The 23,389-nt window shown below is 42.9% G+C and overlaps 1 protein-coding gene across 6 annotated transcripts in view; it reads right to left on the bottom strand.

The window, feature by feature from the left end:
• Positions 1 to 23,389, bottom strand: part of prkcz (protein kinase C, zeta) — a 431,548-nt gene that overhangs the window by 289,761 nt on the left and 118,398 nt on the right. For 2 of the 6 annotated variants that reach the window (XM_087980382.1, XM_087980383.1), the window contains exon 1: positions 18,927 to 19,237. The exons of the other annotated variants lie outside the window; for them this stretch is intronic. The gene's annotated coding sequence lies outside the window, so the exon portion shown is untranslated. Of the gene's footprint in view, positions 1 to 18,926; positions 19,238 to 23,389 lie in introns of those variants that run through there. 6 annotated transcript variants of the gene reach the window in all.

The raw sequence follows: 23,389 nt of genomic DNA, 5'->3' as shown, positions 1-23,389 counted from the left end.
TTTCACTGGTTTTGTAATCAGTAGCCTTCGCTGCTAATTCACTTCTAGGTTGATATCTGCTTTTTGCCACACTTTGTTTCATCTTCTTTTCTCCATTCAGTTTATGACCTATTCCCAAACTTCAGCTCGTGCATCTACTATTTAGATTACAGCTTTCTGATGTCCAAGTTAGATGATTCACAAGAACGCTGGTGTCAAGACTGGTTCAGATGAAAACTGCTCTAAAGATCTAGTTCTCACTTTCCCAGTTCTGCAGACCATAGCCTATGAAGTTAAATACATTTCTCCCAGATCAATTTTTGAGGCTACACATTTAACTTAATCAGATTTACAATTTTGGAGAAGATTTGTAGCTTAGATTGTACATTTGCTCGCTGAGCTGGTAGAATTGTTCTTCGGCGTTTCATTACCATGCTAGGTATACAGCATGGTATACAGACTAGTAAAGGAACTGCAACACAAACTGAAACACCTAGTAGAAGACTCAAGCCACTCCATCCACTCCACCCAGGAATTCCCAGGAACAAAGACATCAATGAAGAGGACGATGAGGTCATGGTTTCCTTCAATGTGACGGCCCTATTCACATCAATAAACATCAACCTAGCCAAAGAAACACTGGCCTTACTGCTAGGTGAACCAAGACACAAACACCTGACAGCATCAATTCCATCAGTAATGACAACATCCCCAAACTAGTAGACCTGCACCTCACAACCCACTTCACCTTCAACAAGGCATACAAATAAATCAATTGGACACCTATGGGACCACCAATATCAGGACTCTAAGCAGATGCGGTTATGCAGAGGTTAGAATGAACAATGCTTCCCACGATCTTGCCCAAGCTTTGGCCCATTATGTGGGTGAAACCTTTGTCATCACGAAACAAACAAATTAGAAGAAACCCATCAACACAAGCAACATCCTGACCGGTATAAAGTTCACCAAAGAGAAAGAGAACAACAACAGACTCCCGTTCCTAGACATCACGGTAGAATGCAAAGGCAATGGAGAGCTACAGACTAGCATTTACAGGAAAGCCATACACATTGACCATACAGGAGCAATCATCACAACACCCACAAACAGAGTTGCAACAGGACATTATTTAAATGAGCCACAATACACTACAGCACCAAGGACAAACACCTATCCAACGTATTCAGGAACAGTGGGTACCCAATAAGCACTGTCCGCCGATCCCTACACAACAGGCCTAAACAAGAAGGCACAACACGCCCAGAAACTCCAACCATGCTGCCATACATGAAAGACATCTGAGATGATGACCATACTACTCCAGCCCATAGGATTCATGGTAGCCCACAAATCTACTACCACACAAACGGCTCCTGATGAATTTAAAGGATCCTGTACCAACAACCAGCAGAATTAATTACAAAATACCCTCCAAGGACTGCAATAAACATTACATTGGAAAGACAGGCAGGAAACTAGCCACCAGCATACATGACCAACTATCACGAGTATCCATACACACAGCCGAAGAGGGACACCAGTTCGAGTGGGACAACATATCCATCCTAGGACAGGCTAAACAAAGACATGCACGGGAATTCCGAGAGGCTTGGCATTCAAACCAGAACTCCATTTACAAACATATCGATCTGGACTCCATTTACCAATCTCTCAGAAAAAGAACCAGAAGTGATATCACCCACCATTACAGACCAAGGCACACAAGTACCAAGTGGGATAGAACACCAGCGCTTCAGAGGCTCATAAGTGATGTTACCGAGCATGGTGACGATACTTCAGAGAACAAATCTACTAGCTCAGCAACCAAATGTATGACCTCAATCTGATTTACCCTACCCCAATTCACTTCTGGTTCAAAACTCTGAGATTCTGGTTTTAAATTAGCCCTCAGAATATGCTGACTTTAAAAAGAACCTTTTTCTGGGTTGTACTTCTGTTATTTGTGCACCACATTTATTGCTCATTCCCCATCACACTCAAACTGCTCTCCAGTTCAGAGCAGATGCCTTGAAGCTAGCAGTTCCAAGGCAAAAAAGCTCTCGCTCTGTTCTGCGGAAAACAGTTTCAAATCACTTGACGCTCCGGAGAAATGACCTCACTTGACTGGTTTTCCATACCATCTGCCATGGTCAATTTGCTTATTTAACCTGCAGCAACCACACATGAAACTCTTAAGGATCTTGAACGTGGCAGACTTGCACGGATTAATGTACTTCACCTTCCGGTTGAGTACCTACAGCTACCTACCTAGTTTCTGATCACCGACCAAATCCGAAGGCCATATCTCAAGACGTTTGATTGTCTCCTAGAACAGTGTTCAGGAAATTTTTCTTCTCTCTAATAGATTGCAGTGTCTGTAGTTCTTTATTGTACCGGGGTTAATCTTCTGACTTGGTGGTCATGATTGAGTGGGGGAATATGCCAAGCTACAAAGTTACAAATTGTAACAAGCTTTGCTGATAATGACCCACAACCCTCATGGATATCGACTTTTAAGTTGCTGGATCTGATCAAAATCTATCCTATTAAACACAGTGAATTAGTAAACCGCAAGCCAGAGCTCTTTGAATCATAGACACTTGCTGCAGATGCATCTATCTTGGGTCACACTGCACCCAGAAGGCCAACATCCTGCAGCACTTCAACTAGCCTACCATTTTTACTGTTTCTAATTCAATAATTAACTATTTTCTTCATTCTTAAATTGATGATACTTCACACTACTATATATCACTTAAAGTTTGGGTGAAGATTTGTAGCTCGGGTGCTCGTTGTCGTGGTTCTGTTCGCCGAGCTGGAAATTTTTGTTGCAAACGTTTAGTCCCCTGTCTAGGTGACATCCTCAGTGCTTGAGAGCCTCCTGTGAAGCGCTTCTGTGGTGTTTCCTCTGGCCTGTCCCTGCCGCTTTCGGTTGTCAGTTTCAGCTGTCCGCTGTAGTGGCCGGTATATTGGGTCCAGGTTGATGTGTTTGTTGATGGAGTTTGTGGATGAGTGCCATGCTTCTAGGAATTCCCTGGCTGTTCTCTGTTTGGCTTGCCCTATAATGGTAGTGTTGTCCCAGTCGAACTTCCTACAGATTACAATCTACACCAGCCCTCAGATAATGCTTTAGTTGTCCTCCACTTTGAAGACCACTTAAAAGACACACAGTAAGGATGGAAAAAATAGAGGGGAAATATAACTATATCGTGTGAAGGTCTTCAATGCATATCACCCATAGTTGCTCGGTTATATCTTGACTAACCAAGCCCAAAAAGGACTGAACGTGCAGCAGGTGTTGAGGTAGAAACCTACTTGACCACGTCCTTGCCAATCTACCTGGAATAGATGTCCATGAAAGTGTCGGTAGGAGTGACCATTGCAGTGACACTGTGGAGACCATGTACCGCCTTCGCATTGAGAATATCTTCCATTGTCATGTGTGGCATTCACGGTGCTTAATAGGATAGATTTTGATCAGATCCAGCAACTTAAAAGTCGATATCCATGAGGGTTGTGGGTCATCAGCAGCAAAACTTGTTACAATTTGTAACTTTATAGCTTGGCATATTCCCCCACTCAATCCTGACCACTAAGTCAGAAGATTAACCTTGGTACAATAAAGAAAGCAGGACAGCATGTCAGAAACAGCACCAGGCACCTCGAATTGAAGTGCCAACTTAATGAAGCTATAAAATTGATCTTGTATGCCAAAGAGAGTGGAAGAATTATGCAACAACCAGGGCTAAGCAATCAGACAACCAAAAGGAACAGATTCTGAGGGTGTTCAGAGTAACAGACAAAATGGAAACGGAATGATAGAGATGTAACATGAACGTAAATGATTGGTGCTGACATGAGAATATGGGCCTGTGCTGCTGAGTACAGTGTACAATCAGAACACACAAATGAAACAGGGCTGGGTGAGGAGAATGATAGGATTAAGATAAATAGAAGGCATAGGTCATTCTCTGAAATTGTGGAACTTCATACCCAGTCCAAGCGATTTTAAAGTGCCCAAGTAGAAAAGGAGATCTTGTTCCTCCAGATTGTGCTGAGCTTCATTAGTATACAGTATCAGGCCCTGGATGGAAATGTCAACATGGGAGCAAGGTTAGCTATTGAAATGGCAACCAACTGGTTGGGGGTCACTGTTATGAACAAAGTGGAGGTGTTCTATGAAGCAGTCACCCAGTCTGCAATTGCTCATCAATGACGAGGAGACTACAGTACAAGTAATATGCTACTTTATCAGAAAAGTATGTTTGGGACCTTGCACAGTGGGAAGGGAAATAATGAATGGGCATGTTACACTTGTTACAATTGGGAAGGTGTCACTGGTAGTGAGGTGGGGACTGAGGAAGCTTTGAAAGTGATGGTGTAGTGCCTCCATCATCACTCCCGGCAGTGCATTTATGACTCCTACCACTGCATAAAAAGCCTGCCCTTCACATCTGCTTTGAACTTTCCCCCCACATCTTAAATGCATGCCTCCTAGTTTTAGGCATCTCAACTCTGGGAAAATGACCGATTGTCAGCCCTATCTATGCATCTCATAATTTTATAGACGTCTATCAAATCTCCTCTCAATCTCCGTCGGTTCAGAGGAAACAACTGAGTTTTTCTAGTCTCTCCTTATCGCTCATACACTCTTATCCAGGCAGTATCTTGGTAAACCTCTTTTGTACCCTTCATGTTCTAGACTTTCCCACAAGAAACATGTTTTCAACATCCAGCTGGACAAGTTCCCTCAGGATCTGACAAGTTTTAATTCAACAACCTCGGACTCTACTAAACTCCAGAGGATACAGGCCTAGCCTGTCAAACACTTCCTCATAAGGCAATCACTCATTTCAACTAGTGGCCTGGTAAATCTCTTAACTGCTTCCAACTCACTAACATACTTCCTTAAGTACAGTGACCGATACTTCTCAGTTCTCCAGATGCGATCTGCTTTTTATGACCAAAAGTATAACTTTCCAACTCTTGCATTCAATTCCCTTGCAATAAAACATAACATTCTATTTGCTTTCCCGAAACAATGGGTGTCCAGGGCAGTCCTGATTGTGGATTTTGGGAAGGAGATTGAAATGAGATATGTGGGCTTGAGGAGGTTGGAGATAAAAAGTTATAAATAAGAGATCTCCACAAGAGATTAGGTTAGTGATATTCCTAGAATTAATAGATTGATGCTCAGTGCTGAAATGGTCTGTGGAAAATAGGAGGAAGTGTTTAAGAATTGGCACTCAATCTCTGTAAGGTAGATCTGAGAACAGAGTGCAACAAGTTCAGAGGGTGACAGCATAGAGTGGGTGAGCAGAGTAGAGAAAAGAAAGCAGCCAATGGCATGTTGATAGTTCCTAAAGATCAAAAATACCAGAAAGAGGGACTCAGATGGAGGGCAAGTATCAGAGGTTGGTGAATGGGCCTGTATGGCAAGGACAGAACTCTTGTACGAACAAGAGGGCATGTAGGTAGAGGCAAAAAGGAGGGAGTGTTTAGGAAGTTGCGATTAGTGGTGAACAAATTAACAAGACTTTGGAGAAGTTAACTCCACAAATATCCCAATACTCAATGATGGAGGACCCCAGCATGGCAGTACAGAAGAGGAGACTGAAGCATTTAAAATCTACCTTGAGCTAGATGTGCCGAGTGGAGTAAAGAACCTGGCCGCCTCCTGAGGTTCCCAGCATCATGGAAGCTGGTCATCCACCAATTCAATTCGCTCTGTACGATACCAATAAATGGCTAAAAACCATAAGACCATAGGCTATTCAGCCCATTGGGTCTACTCTGCCATGCAACAAGATCAAGATCTGATCTGATAAACCTCAACTCCACTTTTCTGCTTCTCTTCACTTTTGCCTTAAAGGGGCTACTCCTTACTTAGAGATAAGGCCACCAAGTCCAGGACTCTCCTTTAAAAGGAAAGGACGTCTCTGCATCTGATTTGTCAAGCTCCCCAAAAAAAGTCTACTCTCATTCTACTAAATTCCAATAAGTATAGATCCAACCTGATCAATTTCAGCTCATTAGAAAATTCTTCCATGTCCACGATCAACCTTGTGAACATTCACTTGAATGCCTCCAATGCCAGTAAATCGTTCCCTTGGTAAGGGGACCAAATTGTACTCAGTATTCTCATCATTATTGGTGGTCCCTCACAGATAAGGACTCCCCCCTTCCACTCTTCAGTCGAGTCCGTAGATGGCTGTATAGACCAAAGTGGCTTCTGCAGGCTCCGTTACACCTGGGGCAGATGGTGGTCACAGGAATAGGTAGGTAGGGCATTGGTGTGGCAATGCGTTTATGCTGTTTTTGCCGGGCTTCAGCTTTTGCCCTTGATTGCAAGTCTCGAGGTGCTTAAGCCTTCTTGATACTTCTCCTACACTTTAGACTGCCAGCGAGTCCCAGGTATCTGTGGAAATGGCACACTTCACCAGTGAGACCTTGAAGGTATCAAAGATCTTCCTCTATCCACTTGGGACTCACCTGCCAATTCAGAGCTGGGAGTACAGTGGCTGCTTGGGAAGTCTCTTGTTGGTCATGTGGACAATTTGCTTAGCTCATTGCAGCCAATCATGGGTGGTTAGTGCCTTGATGCCGGGGATATTGGGATTGATGCATCTTTCTTTCCAACAAAATTGCAGAACCTTGCACAGGCAGCATTGGTGGTACTACTACACTGTCTTGATAGACCGTGTCTCAGAAGGCATGTCACATAGAAGGCAGGGAACCACCTTAGCTTGGGAAGCCACGAACTTAGTTTTTAATGTATTTCAAAAATATACTTTATTATAAAATATTTTGATGATCTGTACAATTGGTCATGCCATACATTCATTAACATTCCATTTCTTGGACAGAGACAGAGTAATCATTCATAATTACAGGTCTGTAGGATTACATATTTAGCTGAGGCGTCAGCAGTGCCCAAATGACTGCGTGGGCCCCCTGTTCTTCTTAGGCAGGCAGATGTTACACGGTGGTCTTTCCCCACCTCACCTTGGCGGCAGCTGCCCCAAACTTCAGCGCGTCCCTCAACACGTAGTCCTGGACCTTGGAATGTGCCAGTCTGCAACAGTCGGGGTCAACTCCTTTAGCTGGAAGATCAACAGGTTTCGGACCGCCCAGAGAGCGTCCTTCACTGAGTTGATGATCCTCCAGGCACAGCTGATGTTCGTCTCGGTGTGCGTCCCGGGGAACAGATGGTAGAGCATGGAGCCCCGCGTCACGGCGCTGCTCGGGACGAACCTCAACAAACACCACTGCATTCCTCTCCAGACTTCTTCTGCATAGGCACATTCCAGAAGGAGGTGTGTGACAGTCTCGTTTCCCCCCCCCCCCCCGCAGCCACTGCGAGGGCAGCGTGCGGTGTGGCTGAGAGCTGAAAATGTGTTGCAGGAAAAGCGCAGCAGGTCAGGCAGCATCCAGGGAACAGGAGAATCGACATTTCGGGCATAAGCCCTTCTTCAGGAATCAGCGGTGTGGCTGAGATTCCTGACGTGTGTAAAGGATCTCACAGGCAGAGCCCTTCTCATCACCAGCCAAGCCATGTCTTGGTGCTTGTTGGAAAGTTCTGGCGATGAGGCGTTCTGCCAAATGGCTTTGACAGTCTGCTCAGGGAACCGCTCAATAGGATCCACCCTCTCCTTTTCCCGAAGAGTCTCAAGGACACTACATGCTGACCACTTCCTGATGGACTTGTGGTCAAAGGTGTTTTTCTTCATAAACTTCTCCACGAAGGACAGGTGATACGGAACGGTCCAACTACTTGGAGCATTCCGTGGCAGCGAGGCCAGGCCCATCCTTCGCAACACTGGGGACAAGTAGAATCTCAGTTCATAGTGACACTTGGCGTTTGCGTAATGGGGATCCACACACAGTTTGATGCAGCCACACACAAAGGTGGCCATCAGGGTGAGGGTGGCATTGTGTGTATTTTTTCCCCCGTTGCCCAAATCTTTATACATCGAGTCCTTTCGGACCAGGTCCATCTTTGACCTCCATATAAAATGGAAGATGGCCCGGGTGACTGCAGTGGCACAGGTTCTGGGAATAGGCCAGACCTGTGCCACGTATAACAGCAATGACAGTGCCTCACACCTGATGACCAGGTTTTTTCCCCGCAATGGAGAGCGACCGAAGCTTTCATCTGCCCAGTTTCTGCCTCACTTTGCTGATACGCTCCTCCCAAGACTTGGCGCACGCCCCAGTCCCCCCGAACAAAATACCCAGCACCTTCAGGTGATTGGTCCGGGCGGTGAAGGGGATCAAGGATTGGTCGGCGCAGTTCCCGAAGAGCATGGCCTCGCTCTTGCCTCAGTTTACCTTGGCCCCCGAGGTCCATTCGAACTGGTCACATATGCACGAGTCTGCGCACAGACAGCGGATCCGAGCAGAAAATGGCAACATCATCCATGCATAGGGAGGCCTTAACCTGCAGGCCCCCGCTGCCAAGAATAGTCACCCCTCTCAGGCTCGCATCCTTCCTGATGGACTCAGCAAATGGCTCTATGCAGCACACAAACAAGGTAGGAGAGAGAGGGCAGCCCTGCCTGACTCCAGATCTGACTGGGAATCTATCTGATTCCCACCCATTGATTGAGACTGCACTGAATGTTGGTGTAGAGCAGTCTGATCCAATTGCAGATTCCCTCCCCAAAGCCCATTTTGGAGAGAACATCTCTCATATATCTGTGTGATATCCTGTCAAAGGCTTTCTCCTGGTCCAGGCTGATCAGGCAGGTGTCCAACCCTCTGTCCTGCACGTAGGCGATCGTATCCATGAGGAGTGCGAGACTCTCAGCGATTTTCCTGCCCGGTACAGCACAGGTTTGGTCAGGGTGAATCACTGACCCCAGAGCAGACCTGACCCGGTTGGCGATTAGCTTTGACAGAATTTTGTAATCCGCATTCAACAGTGAGATTGGTCTCCAATATTTGAGTTCCTCCCTCTTCCCCTTCCACTTGTAGATGAGGGTGATGATGCCTTTCCTCATGGATTCACTCATGATACCTGCCCAAAGCATACTGACATACACCTCCTGGCCAATCAAGTCCCACAGAGCAGAATAGAGCTCAACCAGTAAGCCGTCGCTTCCGGGAGTTTTATTCTTTTCGAAGGACTCGAGGGCCTTGGTCAGCTCGTCCAGAGATAGCGGCTGGTCCAGCCTCTCCCGTGTTCTGTCATCTAAGACTTCCGTGATAGAGGACAGGAACGACTGGGAGGCCACGCTGTCGGTTGGCTTCGCGTCATACAGACTAGCATAGAAGGATTTGCTGATCCTCATGATGTCAGCCCGAGATGATGTTATCGAGCCATCTTCTTCCTTCAGGCTGCTGAGCACAGAGCTCTCTTTGTGCACCTTCTGGAAGAAACGTGAGCACTTCTCGTCCTGCTCCACCAAGCGGACCATGGACCGGAAGATTATCTTGGAGGCCTCCGAGGCAAAGAGCGAGGCTTGCTAGTCCTTCACCTCCTCAAGGTCCTCTGTGACATCGACCCCCATCGTCTGCAGCAGGAGCAGGTTCTGCATACTTTGCTGCAGCTGGGACAGTTTTCCCTGCCTCTTTCTCGCCTCCTGAACACCTTTGAGGATGAAGAACCTCTTGATGTTCCCTTTTACTGTTTCCCACCAGTCCGCTGGGGACTCAGAGGGGGTTCACGGTTCTCCAACCTGCGGAGTCCCTCTTGACCCCGGGAAACATTGAGGAGCTCAACAGCTTTGTGTTCAGCTTCCACGTTCCCTTTCCAGCCTGCTGCTCGTCCTGTAGGTGACAGTCGGCCAGCAGGAGGCAGTGGTCAGAGAAGAACACTGGCTTGACATCGGTGGATCTGACCGAGATCGTTCGGGACACAAACAGGTAATCTATCCTTGAGCGGATAGACCCGTCTGCCCGTGACCAGGTGTATCTACGCTGCACTCTGTCTGCAGGGGTGCTGAAGACGTCGTGCAGCTTGGCATCTTTTACCGTGTCCATCAGGGCTCTGGACGTGGCGTCCAGTTTACTGTTCCCCCCCCCCCCCGCCGGATCGCCCATCTGCATCAATGATACAGTTGAAGTCTCCGGCCAGAATGACCAGCCTGGACGTAGCCAGCAACAGTGGAAGCTCTGCAGGACGGCCAACCGTTCACTCTTATCCACTGGGGCGTACACATTAATCTGTCTCAGGGGAGCATTCCTGTACATGATGTCGGTGACGAGGAGGTGCCCGCCCACCTCCTTAACCTCAGGGATGGTGAAGTTGCCTCCTCGCAACAGGATACCCAGGCCGGAGGCGCGGCTATCGTTGACCCCCAACCAAACTGACAGCCCATGGGCTCACAAGCTCGACCATCTCCTGTAGCTGCTGAGGTGCGGTATTCCACACTCCTGCAGAAACAGGAAGGCCATCGTAGAAACACATCGCGTAGCCGATTTGATAAACCACGAGCTTAGTATTGAATTTGACGGTGTCCTCAAACACCCTTTTCCTCAGGCTGCTGAGTTATTCTAGACGTGGCCTGACTGGTGCCTTGTACAGTAAGACTGACTTTTTTTTTAAATACTCCATTTCGTTTGAAATTAAGTCCAATAGTTTATTTGCCTTCCCTATTACCCCTGAACTTAAATTCATGCATATAGATACCCAAATACTTTTGTACTAGAGCTTTCTACAGTCTTTCTAAAGTTACATAACATTTATCTCTTCTAATCTTCCCAAAGTGCACTACCCTCACAATTTCCTACATCATTAACGTGTCTTCAGACTTCCCATCAATCCTGCTAGTTTCCCACCCAGTTGTGCCTCATCTGCAAACTTGGCAATATTAAATTCACTTTCATCGTCCAAGTCATTAACATTTATTGTAAATAATTGTGGACCCAGTATTGATCACTATGGCAACATTCCATTAGTTACACGTTGCCATTTAGAAAGTGCCCCATATTTCAAATTTGTGCTTTCTTCAAGTTCACCAATCCTCTGTCCATGCTAACGTACTACTCCAAAACCATGGCCTCTTGTAGTCTTATGTGCAGTATCTTGTCAACAGTCTTCTGGAAATCCAACCATAACACATCTACTGGTTCCCGTTTATTTATCCTACTTATTACCTCCTCAAAGAATTCTAATCATTTTTTTGATTGCCAATTCATGGAAACATGCTGATTCTGTAACATGGCCTGCACATCTCAGTCACGATTCTTCAGTCCATTATGACCCCTTTTGAGAGCAGCAAACCAAAAAACAACTCTAGCAAAGTAAAAAAAAAACATTTCCTAACTAAACAACACGCAATATCAACACAAATGAAGCATGAATTAAAAGATAAGCACCAAAAAACAACTCTAGCAAAGTAAAAAAAAAACATTTCCTAACTAAACAACACGCAATATCAACACAAATGAAGCATGAATTAAAAGATAAGCACTGTAAATTTGAACTGTAATGGTCCATTTTGCAAATATGCACTAAATCCAAACAAAGTCTACCAAAGCTCTGATTCTCTACTAAAATTTCAGATCCATTTGAGTATTTAGCATCATTCCCACCCTCAGGAACATCAAGAATCACTAGGAAACAAACATAAAATGGGCAATGCTTCTTTAGTACTGTATTCACTGAGGTGTTGAAACTGTCATGTGGTGCAGGTATTATTCATTTTCTGCAGAATGTGAAAGACACAGCTCCAGCTTAAGGTCATAAGGGTCCATTTCACAATTTTTTGAGTGCTGGGCCAAAGCCCTGCAATGTCCAACCTCTTCCATGGCAGCATCACCACTCTGGCCCAACGACCACACCAACTGCTAACCCCATCACAAATATGTTGGTTGAGAAAATAATCCATTCCTTTCTCTGATTCATATCGATCACAGATCACTTTCAGACTTTTCTAATTACCAGAAATCCATGTAAAAGATGATGCAAAAGTCTGTCAGAAAATAGAAGCACATTGAATGATGAGCAATTTGCCACTGACCACAGGCCTTGTGAAAATCCTCAAGCAGTTTGCACTTCTGTTCATATAAAATGATACACAAAGCAATCAAAAACACAAAGGAATGAAAAAAATTACATATTGAAACATTTAAATTAGTGCTTCATCCAAAGGATTGCAAAATCTTTATTCTGCTGATATTTTTCCAATAGGAATTCCAGCACGAAAAATTTCCCAAATTTCATTATTACAAATTTGGACGACTTTGAGATCAGCGCTCAAAATAAAGCATTGATTGGCACCAAAAAGAAATTACAGATTATATTTCAGCTACAAAACGTTATCATAGATTACTGAGGAATTAAACCATAGGACAGAAACTCAAGAAAACCAGGTTGAGAAATGATTAACTAAAACCACCCAGTATGTATTTTGTCATCACTGTTTTGGAGAAATCTTTGTGCTTCCATCATTTAACTCAATACAACTGCAATCTTCAGTGTCCCACTATTAAGGTAAAGGATGTCTTACATTGCAATGTGTTAAAGTCTTAGCTTTATAGCAGATGTTCCACATCAGTTGCTCCTGTTATCAACATTTCAGTTTTAACTTGGCATGGTGTTTTCAACTGTGGTCCATAAATAAAATAGCTAATGACAGTATTCAACTCATTGCTATTTTTAACATCAAAGTGTAAAGAAAGCTCAATTTAATACTGCTTGATAGGTTAGGTTCTAAAGTGGACTGAAAATTAAAATCCATTTCATTTCAGTGAAGATATCACAATTTTTAAACAGGTCAGAAAGGCGACTCAAAACAGTGAGCTAAAACAGCAGTTCCAAACCAACACGACTTTAACCAACTGACCAGCAAATTTCCGGAGATGAAGATTATTAAGCTGTTGGCTACCCTGAAGTTGACAGTAAAAAGAGAAAGACACAGGGGGAGCAGAGTTAAGGTTAGGGTTAGAAAATAGAAAATGATTCAGTCAAAATAACTCATTAAAAGGAGAGGCACTAATATTAACACAGTTCATGCTTTGAAGGAAATTCCAGAAGCAGAAGGCTCTGGAGCTGTCAAAGAGGAAAGATAGCCTTTGATGTTGTTGTGGCTGTAAGGAACCCCTGACCAGTAATCTCTGAGCTGAAGTAGCAACTTTATTAGTCTCTGGGAGACATCAACAGAATACAGTAGCACTGAGTGAATGCAGAAATTTTACAAAAGGACGTCAATTAATGTCATATCAACTGAGCAAGGAGTTTTTGCGTAGACATTGAGGTGAACTTTCACTCAGGTTTGGGTATCTGAGGTTTACATGTCTGTTAAATTGTTGCAGGCATGGTAAAATAGTTAAATCTTCCTTGGTAATATTTGTACTAAGCTGAAAATGTGTTGCTGGACAAGCGCAGCAGGTCAAGCAGCATCGACGTTTCGGGCATAAGCCCTTCTTCAGGAATCCTGAAGAAGGGCTTATGCCTGAAACGTCGATTCTCCTGTACCTTGGATGCTGCCTGACCTGCTGCGCTTTTCCAGCAACACATTTTCAGCTCTGATCTCCAGCATCCGAAGTCCTCACTTTCTCCTCGAATATTTGTACTAAGACTTGCCAAATAGTTCTTGTTTCAAGTAACAGTAGGTTTTTCTTTAGTTAGTGATAATCTTGGATGTTCTTCTGTTAAAAGTACATTGGCAGCCTCTTGCAAATATATTCAGTGATCTACTACCTTGGTAACAATAGAGGAAAGAATAATCCAATCAACTGTTCATCAGGCCAGATCACAATCTAGATTGTGACTTGCCCAGTACTACCATCAGTAGTACATAATTAGAGATTACATTTTAAGAACTGTTACTAGTAAATTGGTGTGTATGCTACTATAAGAACAGTTGGAACTATAAGCACTCAGTTTCTGCACTCAACATCTATTATCCAAAGAGTTACCTTCTGAATGCCAAGAAAGCCTTCCACATAGCTAAAGGCAAGAAAAATTAACTGGGTTAACAACTGGTTAGCATGTCCCACAATTTGTCCTGTGTGTTGTGGCAGAGCTGAGGTCTCGAAAAAAGTTACAAGTGTTCACCAATGCATCTAAAAAGAATATGCAGCCATATTCTCCCCAAGGACAACATCAGTTGGACTAGCAGTGAAGGATCCAGAAGAAAAAAGCAAAAGGATTCTTAAAAGCAGGAAAATGCCATTGAATCTTTCAAACCTGCCAGTCATTTAGCATTGAGTTTTTGTATTATACACCCTCAAGCATATAAATACAAGAGATCCAAGTGAATCAAATGATTTTTGCCTTCTGAGCTTGTTTTATTAATAATAGACTCTAGAAGGGACCAAAAGAACACAAAAATGAATGTGAAGAGAAAGGTTGCAACTATCAAGGTTCTCACTTAGCCAGAAAATCTTCTCATAAAATTTAACATTTAAAATATAATCAAATCATTGCTAGTTTCTATACATACAGACAAAGAAAGTCACCACTTTGACTGGGACAACATACATATCCTAAAACACGCACGAGAATTCTTAGAGGTATGGCATTCTAACCAGAACTCCATTAATAAACTCATCAATTTCGACCCTATCTACCTTCCCTTAAAAAATGAAATAAAAAGAAGAACGAACTGGAAATTACATCACCCCACCTTAAGAAACCAAGATCTATAAATAGCAAGGTGGGACATACCACCAGCGCTTCACCAGAGACTCTCACTGCTGTTACCTAGTATGGTGATGAAACATCTGAAAACAAACCTTCAAGCTCAGCGAGCTAACTTATACTTAGAAACAAATAATATCTACATATTAATGGCCCAGTTGGTCCTAGAACAAAGCAACATTAGTTGACCGCTTTGCTGTTACAACACAAAGGACAAATTGGTAGATCGGCTAACCAGTTGCTAACCCAGTTAATTTTTCTTCCCTTTTGCTATGTTGAATGGTTTCAAGCTACCTGATGAAGAGGCAGTGCTTGAAAAGCTTCCAAAGACACCTGTTCGACTATCTGCTGGTGTTGCGTGATTTTTAACTTTGTCCACTCCAGTCCAACACTGGCACCCCTACATCATCAGAAGGGTTTCTTGGCATTCAAATGGTAACTCCATGGATGATATGCTTTAACTGTGAAAATTAATTGCTTATAGTTACAACTGTTCTTAAAGTAGCATACACTCCAACTTATTCCTAACACTTATAAAATGTGTGCCTTGAGCTCCCATTTGTCAGCTTATTCCAAAACTTCCCTAAAAAATGTGAAATGTTGCAACCAGCATTACCACCTATGACCTCAAAATTGGTGCAGCCAACAAATTAATATTGACAAAAATCAGGATAATTGAATTCTAAATTTCAATTAATTCACCATATTAAACTTAATTAAGGAGTTATTGAGTTACTTTATTTCATTTTCAACAACATTCCAACTTAAAAGTTAATTTTAAGTTTGTTTCAAGTAAAGAAGAATGATCAGATTGGATCCGAATACATCCATGACATAAGCACAAAAACAGTGACAAAAACACATTCATGTTTACACAGTTCACCACGCCCATGGCACGGATGTCAATTTAGTGTCCGAATGTCTTCATAGAACCCATGAACTTTGTAAACTGCGCAGCTGAATTCAGTTATAAAGATAACATCTACGCCCAAATAGGTGGTGTTGGCATCGGGTCCACTCGAGGAACAGCTCTAACATCTTGATTGGTTACCATTTCAAGTGTCCTCAAAGGGATGACCATTAACACTTAACCATTGCATACTTCTCAAATGCAGATCAGCTGTTTATGGATATTTGAAACCACAGCTGTGTCCAATAAATTCTTTATATCTTAATAAACTTCAATCTGCACAAAAATCTACAACTGAAATGAAGCAATTCTTCAATGTGTTAATTCAGAAATTTGGCAGCGGGTTCTCTACTGCAAGCCTACATTCACTGGTCAATATACAGTTTGGGATTTCTACAGTCCCACATGCTACAAGATCAACTTTGAAAAATAGCGCTCGAATCATCTGCTCACCATTGCTTCTGAGATGTGCGCGCAAAAATCAACACTATCTGGTAAGTAATGCTTGACCAGGATATTGTGAAAACTGATGAAAGGGCCTATGGCTGCCACTTGGAAAGGTGCCCAGCTTATCTCAAAGTACCTGAAAAAGGGAAGGTGTTTCAAAGATTTGAGTAACAGGAGAAGCCAGCAATTGTGCATTGTTATGCAGTTGCAGCAGAAGATGATATTTGCCATGAGTAGGATGTTGCCGTCAAGGCCAAAAAATCCATACTGTTAGCAACACAAATGATTAATGTGGCCTGAGAGTTTCAGCGCCAGTATAACACTAAGCATACAGATTACATTTCCTCAATTTTCAAAAAATCTTCTGAGGACCTCTTTAGGTCCACATGTGGTGGAAACATCCAAAACCAGAATCAGAATCAGAATCTGCATGCCAACTGTTGCACCCTTAGATTGGCTGCATGGCCACCCAGTTTTCAAGATAATGTTGCACAGACGCCACATGCCTCATTGACTGGCAGATCATATCAAAGCCATGTTGCGGTTGTACAGGACATTAGTTAGAACCACTGTTGGAATATTGCGTGCAATTCTGGTCTCCTTCCTATCGGAAAGATGTTGTGAAACTTGAAAGGGTTCAGAGAAGATTTACAAGGACGTTGTCAGGGTTGGAGGATTTGAGCTATAGGAAGAGGATGAATAGATCTGGGGCTGTTTTCCCTGGAGTGTCGGAGGCAGAGGGGTAACCTTATAGAGGTTGACAAAATTATGAGGGGCATGAATAAGTTAACTGGGGAAAGTCTTTTCCCTGGGGTCGGGGAGTCGAGAACTAGAGGGCATAGAGGGGAAAGATATAAGAGAGACCGAAGGGGCAATTTTTTCACACAGAGGGTGGTACGTGTATGGAATGAAGTAGTGGAGGCGAGTACAATTGCAACATTTAAAAGGCATTTGGATGGGTATATGAATAGGAAGGGTTTGGAGGGATATGGGCCAGGTGCTGGCAGGTGGGACTAGATTGGGTTGGGATATCTGGTCGACATGGACAGGTTGGACCGAAGGGGTCTGTTTCTGTGCTGTACATCTCCATGACACTAAATGGTATATCCCTGTGCCTGTCAGCAGACAGCCTCCTGGTTGTATTCAGCCAGCCCATTCTTGAAAATTCAAACACAAAACTTTTTCTGTTGAGAAAGGGTTATGGTGACAATTAAGGTTGCAATTATTTGTTCTTGTATGTGGATTTTTTTCCAAGTGATTGAATTTGCTACCACTTTCAATCAAAAGACGTCTTAGCATCAATAAAGGGTAGATTTTTTTAAAAAAAACTTACTTGTCTAACAAATTTGAGACCCTACTCTTCAAAGGGAGCAAGGAATAAAACTAAAACCTAACCTACGTAGTTTCCCTTGATGACTGAAACCTAACAGCTCAGACAACATCCTGGTGAATCTCCTTTGCACCCTCTACACAGCAATCCCACTCTTCCACTAGTGTATAACCAGAACATTTTCTTAAAAACATTACCTTCAAAAGATATCACCATAGGGGAACAAACATGTTTTTGCTTCAATACTTTAAAAATTTAGATTACATCTCTTTCTAATCATATTTTCATCAAGACAACAGTTAATTCTGATGGTCTAGTTTGTAGCTGGATAGATTTTCAACTCCATTCAACATCCATTTTATTATATAAATGCAGATTATAAATCTGATCACGTGCAGCTTATGTGTGAAAATTTCTGTATATTTCAGGTCAGTCCAGGTAATATTGCAGAAGCACTAACAGAGAGACATTGGCAGTGTGGTAATGACTAGTAATTCAGAGATCCACAGCATTGCACTGGGGAAATGTGCAATGTGCAAATCTCACCAAAGATAAGACAGTAAGATCTGAATTCAATTAATAAACCTTGGGTATAATGTAATGGTGACAATCGAAATATCACTGACAGTCATAAAATACCATCTGATTCACTGATGTCCTTCAGGGAAGGAAATCTTTACCTGGTCTGGCCTACAATTGATTTTGGATCCAGTCCTTCAGCAACAAAGATTCTTAAACACTTGCCTTGCCAGTGATATCCATACCATATGAAAAAAAGAGCTGAAGTAAATTCTAGCCTTCTTAGAAATTATGTTTGTCTGTCATAGTTGTGGGTATGTTAGTCTCCCACACAAAATCCAGTTACCAAAGAAACACGTGCATTACATATCAGCATCACCCATTACGCAGTAAATGTCTCATGCCCCTCATATTTCTCTCAGCACAACTCAAAGTCAAGCACAGCTACCAGCAATTCGAACAAAAATATACTGTCAGCATTTATGTTTAACTAAAACATTTCAAATAAGCTAATGTCTTTGAGTCACAGGGATACAAATATTCCTGTTAATTGTTTAAACTCCTATACTTGAAAATATTTAAGAGTTTTAGCTGACAAAAGTACCATTATCTTCAGAACGATCATAACAAAGGATGCCATTTCCAAATTAAATAGGCCACTGATGACACAGCTTTGCTACTATAATTAACAATGACCAAAATTCAATGACAAACACCAGAGCAACAATCATGATGGCTGTTAAGATGACCTAAGCATACAAAAGCTTTCATCAGTACCTTGCAAGAAGAAACATTACACATACCCTCTTTTCGGGATGCATTTCACTTCAAAATCACTGGTAGTTGTAATCGACATTAATTTTTGAATGCCAAAGGTCTGTTGTAATATCTATTTTCCTTGTAAACCAAAGCTTCCACTGTAAATATTTTACATTCACAGCCGGGAGAATAGGTATAAGAGATAAAATTAAATACAACACAGACGCAGCCTGGATGAGTATTAAATCAAGTCCCAACCACTGCAGACAGCACTCCATTTTTTAAACTTATGCTGTACGGCTAGTATATTACACGTTACTAAATCCTGTCACTGACACATAAAGGAAGGAAAAATCAAATCTATGCAGATAGATAGCTATATAACCCACCAGGATCCCTGCAGCTCTTCAGCACATCATCCTATTCGCAGTATGATGCGGATCATCTGAAAATACCATTCCCTCTCTTCTTGTTATCACTGCTACTGAATACTGATAGACACCAAGGACAAAAGGAGGAACCGGCATGAACATTAAGAGCAAATATTTAATAGAATAGGAGCTTTCCTATCATCTGGCTTCATGTAACCAGGCACTGGGTGTTGCTCTCCCCTGAGAGTCTCTGGGCAATTTGAGTCAGAAGAAAAACCTGGCATGGAGGAGGAAGGAAAATGGCAAAAAAAAAAATTTGTATTAGTAATTTTTTAAATGGCATAAAAATTTAATTTCCTCTCCACAATTTTCCAAGCATAGAATTTTATCAGTTACATTTATCATCTTTACAGCAAAACATGTGAAAAGCTGGATTAATCTCTTCAACCATCAGATTCCACCACATCAATACATACCTCTCGAAACAGTACAGATGCAAGTGGAATATTCTAAACCACCCAAAATTATTTGGTAAGCTATAAGACAACTACATCCTTCACAGCCATGTACCAAGACCTAACATTTTTCAAATCTGTTACTGTAAAATAAGTGACTTTTCAACACAAGAAACAAAAACCAATAATTCTTTGAAACTATGAAATCTTGATTCCATTCTCATAATCGGATACACAATTCAACTGTAAACCGAAACAGAACAAAAGCCAACTAGCTATCAGGTTCTGATAGATCCATTGAATCCAATTTTGGATGATTTGGTTAGTTAAAGAAAGGATTGTGCGTCCACATAAATTCAAAATATTGCCTTTTAATTATTCTAAAGTAAATTTTGAGCTATAGGAGCGTTTGCTTAAAACACTTCCAGCGCAGAGCATTTCAGCTTGTCACAATGGCAAGTGACGGGTTTCAAAACCAAATAAATTAACCCCTGCAAACCAGTGTAATTTAACAAAAATTAACATTTTAATTTTTTTTAAAAATCACGGCAATAAATGTCATTTGAAAGAGCAAACTGATACAAAATGTCTCAAGTGTCAATTTTGGACCAAATTTTTGAAAAATATTTGTTAACAACTACACCATTTGTAAACCATGTCCCCTAAAATCTAACATCAATATATCAATAGTTTTAGATATTTATCTTTTCAATGATTGTCTCAATATAAACTAGTTTCCTGCAAAAGCATTTTTTTTTAAGATAGACTACAATCTTTTCCAGGTTCTTCCAGTAAATATGAAACCAGGGGCCTAAGCATGCACATTAAACAAACAGCCAGTCTCCAAGACTCGAATGGAGCAATGAAAACTCTTCTGCAGTCTTTTGCTTTGCTGCTAGTGACATTACAACACAACTCACTGAAGATGATGTCCATGCATCTCTCACAGTCACAATTAACAGAAAATAGACAAATTATTACCTGCTAAAATCAGTGAGGAGAGAAGCTTACATAGCACATCTTCTGCAAGGCTCACCAAGTGATAGGAGCATTATCCAACAGCCTCCTAAATTGCATCTGATAACACTTGGACAAATGCTGGACAATTTTTAAATTGGAAATAAAAAGGACTTACACCTTTTATCACACAGTCAAATGTGATTCACAAATAGTGCATCTACTGTGCACAAAGACCCATGCTTACAAAGCATCACACAATACCATCCAGTCATACTGCCACAACTGATCTCAATCATTGAAATCAAGGGTTGACTGAGTTGGCTTGATTCAGAGATATTCATTCCAAGTTAAAAATTGATTCACCTGCTCAGTTCACCGATGCACTGTTCATGCTACAAATAGGTTAGTTGTGGTTCTAATTGGTAAAATTAGCATTTTTTAAAAGGTGACAAACGAAGAAAAAGCATTGAAAGATCAGAGCATGTGATTTTCTTTAACACGTAAATTACTGAATTCTTAAAATGCATGCAGCATTAAAAACTGCTTTTTGTACAGACTAGCATTACTGATTTTCATAAAGGATCTCCAATAAAGAAAATATTAATATAAATGCTGCTCTAAGCCATTGCTACAAATACAAGACAGTATGAAATAGTTATATTTTAAATTGTTTTCACTAATTTAAGCTGAAGGGAGTAATAATCATTAAATTCTGCCCCTAATCTGGTTTTGTTTCCAGGTCACGAACCTGAACAATAATCTAGAATTAAGAGACTAACGATGACCATGAAACTGTTAGAAAATGAAACCGATTGTCAGAAAATAAAACCGATTGTCAGAAAAACCAATCAAATGTCCCTGACAGAAGGAAATTGCTATCTTGACGTGGTCTGGCCTACAAATGACTCCAAACCCACAGCAATGTGGCTGACTCTTACCTGCCCTCTGGACAATTACAAAGAGAAAATGAGGACTGCAGATGCTGGAGATTAGAGTGAAGAGTGTAGTACTGGAAAAGCACAGCAGGTCAGGCAGCATCCGAGGAGCAGGAGGATCGATGTTTCGGGCATAAGCCCTTCTTCAGGAATGAGGCTTGTGTGTTGGAGCGGAGAGATAAACGTGAGGGGGTGGGGTTTTGGGGAAGGTAGCTGAGAAAGCAATAGTGCATGAAGGTGAGGAAGAAGATGATAGTGGAGGGGGGGAGGAGTGATGGACAGATCCGGTGGGCGGTGCAGAGTTGTAGGTTTGGGACTGGGATAATGTTGGGGGGAATGGGGAGGCTGTTGAAATCCACATTTATCTCGTGTGATAGCAGGGTCCCAAGGCAGAATATGACGCGTTCTCCCTCCAGGTGTCGGGTGGTAACGGTTTGGCTGTGGAGGCGGCCCAGGACCTGCATGACCTTGACGGAGTGGGAGGGGAGTTGAAGTGTTCAGCCACGAGGTGGTGGGGTTGGTGGGTGCGGCTGTCCCAGAGATGTTCTCTGAAATGAGCCGCAAGAAGGCGCCCTGTCTCCCCAATGTAGAGGAGACCACACCGGGTACGACGGATGCAGTCGATGACATTTACTTGTAGAGGTACAAGTAAATTTCTGACAGATGTGGAAGGATCCCTTAGGGCCTTGGATGGAAGTGAGGGGAGCAGTGAGTGTGCAGGTTTTGCACTTCCTACGGTGGCAGGGAAAGATGCCAGGAGTGGGGTGTGGGCTGGTGAGAGGTATGGACCTGATGAGGGAATCGCGGAGGGAATGGTCTTTTTGGAAAGCTGATGGGGAGGGAAGGGAAATATCTCTCTGGTGGTGGGGTCCATTGAGAGGTGGCAGAAGATGATGCGTTGTACTCTGAGGTTGGTGGAGGGAAGGTGAGGACCAGGGGTCTCTGTTCTTGTTGAGTTGGGAGCAGTGGGAATCAAGGGCGGTGGTGCGTGAATTGGAAGAGATCCGCTGGAGGGCATCAACCACCATGTGGGAAGGGAAGTTACGATCGTTGGAGGATGAGGAGGCCATTTGGGACTTGGAGGTGGAATTCGTCATCATGGGAACAGATGTGGCGGAGGCAGAGGAATTGGGAATAAGGGATGGCAGTTTTACAGGAGGTAACTGTGTGAGTTGGTGAGCTTGCAGTATATGCATGTGCTTAATCAGTCGCCAGAGGCAGTGATGGAGAGATCCAGTTGCTCTTCGGAGGGTCGGTGTGGACTTGTTGGGCCGAAGGGCCTGTTTCCACACTGTAAGTAATCTAATCTAATCTAATCTAAAACTGTTCAACCTCCTTGTGGGAGCAAGAGGTGGTGCTGATACACAGTCAGTCATCGAGGTAGCAGAGGAACAGGTGGCAGTGTGTTGCCGGTGTAACTGCGGAAGATGGACTGTTTCATTTCAGAGAACATCTCTGGGACAGCCGCACCCATCAACCTCACCACCTCGTGGCTGAACACTTCAACTCCCCCTCCCACTCAGTCAAGAACATGCAGGTCCTGGGCCGCCTCCACTGCCAAACCATTACCATCCAACACCTGGAGTAAGAACGCCTCATATTCCGCCTTGGGACCCTCTACCACACAGGATAAATGTGGATTTCAACAAGCTTGCTCACCTCCACACACACCCCGCCCCCCCACATTATCCCAGTCCCAAACCTCCAACTCGGCTCCGCCCGCCAGACCTGTCTATCACTCAACCCCTCCGGACCTATCACCTTTTCCCTCACCTTCATGCATTATTGCTTTCTCAGCTACCTTCCCCAAAACACCACCCCCTTACATTTATCTCTCAGCTCCAACACATAAGCCTCATTCCTGATGAAAGGCTTATGCCCAAAACGTCAATCCTCCTGCTCCTCAGATGCTGCCTGATCTGCTGCGTTTTTCCAGCACGACACTCTCCACTCTGGGCAATTACAGATGGGCAATAAATGCTGGTCTGGCCACTGACACCCACATTCCATGAGTTAGTAAGAAAAGTGCCATGTTTCCACATACTGGCACAAAAAAGCAGATGTAACTTATTTTGTAGACACAGACACATGGAGAAAGAGACAATAATAGCTGTTTGCTTTGGAAGTAAAG

The sequence above is a fragment of the Chiloscyllium plagiosum genome, unplaced genomic scaffold (assembly GCF_037043375.1).
Source record: "Chiloscyllium plagiosum isolate Xiang-an unplaced genomic scaffold, Cpla_swu_hap1 HiC_scaffold_37, whole genome shotgun sequence".
Classification (NCBI taxonomy): domain Eukaryota; kingdom Metazoa; phylum Chordata; class Chondrichthyes; order Orectolobiformes; family Hemiscylliidae; genus Chiloscyllium; species Chiloscyllium plagiosum.
This window is presented reverse-complemented; position numbering and strand designations above follow the sequence as displayed.